General features: G+C 39.0%; 1 protein-coding gene across 2 annotated transcripts in view; it reads right to left on the reverse strand.

The window, feature by feature from the left end:
• PAFAH1B1 (platelet-activating factor acetylhydrolase 1b, regulatory subunit 1 (45kDa)) overlaps nucleotides 1–4,678 on the reverse strand; it is a 68,018-nt gene extending 63,340 nt beyond the window's left edge. For both annotated transcript variants that reach the window (XR_827155.1, XM_010861310.1), the window contains exon 1: nucleotides 4,019–4,678. The gene's annotated coding sequence lies outside the window, so the exon portion shown is untranslated. The remainder of the gene's footprint in view (nucleotides 1–4,018) is intronic.
• Nucleotides 4,679–4,706: the final 28 nt, after the last annotated feature.

Here is a 4,706-nt window from a genome sequence, read left to right on the forward strand (position 1 = left end):
TGGGGGCAGGAGGAAAAGGGTATGACAGAGGATGAGATGGCTGGATGGCATCACCAACTCGATGGACGTGAGATTGAGTGAACTCCGGGAGTTGATGATGGACAGGGAGGCCTGATGTGCTGCGATTCATGGGGTTGCAAAGAGTCGGACACGACTGAGCGACTGAACTGAACTGAACCCCTTAAATAAATATACTTAAATATTTAAATGTACTTAAATATTGATTTAATATTAACTTATTAATATTACTTGTATGTATGCAGCATTACTATAAATATACTATGATAAAGCTGTATTAGGCATTTTCTGGAAGTTCCCATTCAAATGCCTTATACAAGCAAAACAGCAATATAAGATCATGTGAATAAATGCCAATTTAAATGATACAGGCAATAAATGCTACCAGTTCTCACCATTTTAGAAAAGAAATTAGCAAACATAAAAAGTTATGAAAAGAGTCCACTTTGTCAAAAGAAAAAAGAATGTTGATTATGCAAGGCAATACCCAAGTAGTCCACTGACTACAGTATTTACCTCATTCTAGCTACTAACCCAACATGTGACCTTGAGAAAAGAAATTCTCTACATTTTAGTTCTCTTATCCATAAAAATACCAGTCTTTCACAAAAAGTACCTGACAGAACAAATGAAATGCCACGTTCAGACGAGATCGGGCGCGTTCAGGGTGGTATGGCCGTAGACAAAATGCCACGTTCAATACGTTTACAAACTTCTAGGAAAATGTTCAAAATGTTAGATGACAGTACCTTCAAAGGATAGTTTTTCAGCTTACACAAAAGCACAGATCAATCTAACTAGGTAAGTTTCAACTAAAAGCCACCATCTTTTAAAGAGAAAACAACAGATCAAAATAGCAAGTCCTTATAGTATCTGCATCCAAAGACTATAAAGCATTTCACAAGTAACAATTAAAATGTTTAACTGCCATGACAAGATTAAAAATTATACACACAGCAGAAATTAAACTAAGGTTCCACTTAAATGACTAGCCAAAGTGCCGTGTCAAACCAGCAACAAAGCTGAAACAACTCAAAAAGCCTTCACTGCACTAACCTAGTAATAGGCTTATATAATACAGCATCTTTCTTCATGAAATACACATTTCTCAAAACATTTGGCCTTCAGCAACTAAGAGTCACTCTACAGCTAAGCACTAGGAGAACAGGTTTGCTTTTTCTTTTCAGAAGTCATATATCATCAGTTTCTTGTTTTTGTATAGTTTTATTTTTAATAGAGCAACTTTTTAAGTTATATAAAAAAAAAGTTGTACAGTAAAAGTGGCAAAGAATTTCTACTTTAAACTATCTCTTTTTCCAAAGTGTATGAAAACTGATTACCAGTCATAAAGAAATATTTTCACAACAGAAAGTTACAGGCAAATAAAGAAATCTCTTTTAGGACCACAGCAGACATGACAGGCGTGGTTAAACCAACAGAGCCTCAAGTCCCTTTGGCAGAAGAGTGCATGACTCACTGCTTTAGAACTCAATGGGAAGAATTGGAAAATTCATTTCGATTGTCCTAAGGTTTTACTTTGTGTTTGTCTTTTAAGGTATCTGCATCCTAATGATGATAACTCCCATAGTTTCTATGGCTTACTAATTAAGAGGACAAATTGTGAATAATACGAATCACGGGTAAACAAAAAGATCCTCTTTTTTCTTGGACACTGAAAATATGAGCTGTAAGATAAAGTCATATATACAGTATCATTTATTGCCTAAGAGGGAGAAACATTTACACTGAAAATATATATATAAACAATGAAACATGGATGTTCTAGCTGGAAAACCAAAAATTATTATACTGATTTCTCCCTTCTAGAAACATCTCTAAATTTTTTATATACCAGAGTAACTGTATTTGGAAAAAAAGATACCAAGTAATTCTACTAAAAAATTAATCCATCCCAATCTCATTAAAAGTTTCATAAGTATAGGATTATTAAGAATTTTAAAAATTGATCTCCAAATTAAGCAAAAGATTCTGCCACATGTATTAGAAACATATCCAGATACACATTTGGAAGTAAAAGCTCTCATACTTAAGTCAAATTATTTTAAACTCCTAATCAACTAGTAATCTACTGAAAAATCTTGGCTCTTAGTACACTCTTATAGCTACAAACACTAAGGGTTAGGATATGTTAGACACATAACACTAACCTCATTCCTTGCCACATGAACCCTTCTACTTTTTAATCACGTTAAAAATAACAAAAATATAAAAATGTATCATACACTGACAAACAGTCCTAAGGCCCATCAAAACCACATTTACAACATCAATTTGACATCCTTCTGAGAACATATATTCACATGAATGCTTGATACAAGACATTATAATGACCTACCCTCTCTTAGGGCAGTACCTTACTACAAGATCTCTTCCAAAGGACAACACAAGAGAAAGGGTCTATATAAAGAGCATTTAACACAAATTACCTTATTCTCTCTTACTCACTTTGATGTTCATTATTTAAAAATCACAGATTTTACTGTTTTAATGCAAACTAAAGTTAAAGAAAACATCTATAATGTCTTCATTAGATTTTTGCAATATTTCTACTATTTTTTGCCAAATATTTCTGGCATTTGTTAATTTACATTTACTTAACTAAAACAATAAAAAATATTAAGAAGTGTGTATATATGTATATGTATGTGTGGTAATATACAGACAATAAGTATTTGCTTTAGAGCAGGGACACTGCTTTTTACTCCACCTTGCAAAAAAAAAGGTAGAAACTAAAAACATGAGATTTTAAGATTTACTACATAGAAATGCCTTTGTTGTAGCACCAATTAGCATCAAATAACCTTACAAAACATAAGCAAGAGAAAAATGCTATGAAAGGGCAATCTAGCATTTCACAGCTTCTGCTCTCTTACTCCACCCAGTCTCCTCAGCTCAATGGCTGTTCACAGCATCCACAAATATTAGCCCATTTTTTAAAAAAAAGAGGTGGGAGAGGCACTGAAATAGAGCTAGCTCCATCAAAATCAAGATAAACAGAAATATTTTGTGAAAAATTAGGTTCCATTCTGATTTATAAAAATAACAGCTTTGTTTTAGGAGATAGATCCTCCCCTTGTGAACAATCCAAACAATGATCATTTATAATAGAACATGAAAGAATAAATCACCCTAAACAGAGACCACGCTTATGCTTTAATAAAAACTGCAATTTGCAACTGCCAATTATTTTGCAAAACTGTGTCCTGAAAGATACCCACGAGAGATTAAAAGGTAGCTAATGCCTCAGACCCAAATCAGAATTCTTTAAGTAAAAGCTTTTAATATATTCAACATTATATCACTAACGACCTACCCAACCAGGACATTTTTCCTGATTAAAAGACTGAACCCCGCAGCAATCAAGCTCTGCTGCAGCAAAAAAGGAATTAAAAAAAAAAAAAAATTCGAGCAAATACTACCGTGGCAAAAGGGGAGAGATGACATTACTGGTATGAAAGGCCCAAGCACGGTTTCCTCCGCCCTAGGCTCAGAATGAAATTCACACAAAACAACCCACCCCCCAACAAAAATAGAATTACCAAAAACGGCACAATTGTTTTGTTTAGCCTTTAAAACCTTATAAATCTCAAGGATTGTGTGTTAAAGTAGAGGTCGGAATAACAGTAACATCTTTCTTCTCTCCCGATTGCCTCTTAAGGAAAGGGGGAGGGGGGGACCTTGGCATGACATCGCCCATTGAGAACGGAGACCACAAATCTGGTTCTTCGCTTCCAAAGCAAAATTTCTTAACCAAAAGACTGATATAGATTGGACCCAAAAGGCAACCCAAAAAGAAAATCTCCCGTCTTCCTTCCAAGGAGTTTCTTGCTAAGTCACGGAAGAAAGGCAGAACAACAAATAAAGCCAAGCCACCTTCCGCTCTTGTCTCAGATACTGAAAAACCTCCTCCTCCTCTCCACTCTTCTGTTTAGAGACGTACTGTTAAAATTTGCCCACCATCTCAAAGGCATTTTCTCACCTGGGAGGTTAAGGCAGGCACTGCGTTTCCTATACGAGTGGGGAGATTCGAAGGAGAATGGCTGAGGGCCTCGAAGCTCAGTGTTACAACGTCAAAAGGCAGCTCCCGTTGAAGGAGCCGACGGCAGAAAAGAAAATCCTGCCGGATTTGGTGGGTGGATGCTGCGGATGGTTCGGTGGGGTCAGGCCGCTCCTCCTCAGTGGGTGCAGGGGCTGAACCACCGCATAGGGGGGCCAGGGAAAGGCTGGACCATCCTTCTCAGGTCAACTCCATCCTAAGGACAGGTGGGGGACGGAACGCCTGCAGGCCGGTGGACAGTGCCGAGAAGGCTTGAGCCCGGTCCCTGAGCGCCAGCCGCGGGGCGGGGTGGGGACTGCGGAGCTTCTCTCCCGCGGACAGGGAGAGGAGAGCCGAACCCTCTCCCCAAGATCTGAGAGCGACCTGCTCCCCACGCCCTTCCTACCCAAGAATACTTTTCTTGCTAAGTCACCAAGGGAGGAAGGCGATCCCTTCCAGGGGAAGGCCGCGGGTGGAGCCGCGGCGGCCCTGGCACCCCCAGAACCCGGGCCAGGGAGGAGGGGAGCGAGGGCAGCGCCCTACCCGGCCTGTCCCCCCCTCCTCCCGTGTCTCTCACTCAACGGCCGTCGCGGCCGCCATTTTGAGAGCGAGGAGAGAAGAAGAAGGAGGA

Source organism: Bison bison, unplaced genomic scaffold (assembly GCF_000754665.1).
Source record: "Bison bison bison isolate TAMUID 2011002044 unplaced genomic scaffold, Bison_UMD1.0 scf7180017864472, whole genome shotgun sequence".
In the NCBI taxonomy this organism is placed as follows: Eukaryota; Metazoa; Chordata; class Mammalia; order Artiodactyla; family Bovidae; genus Bison; species Bison bison.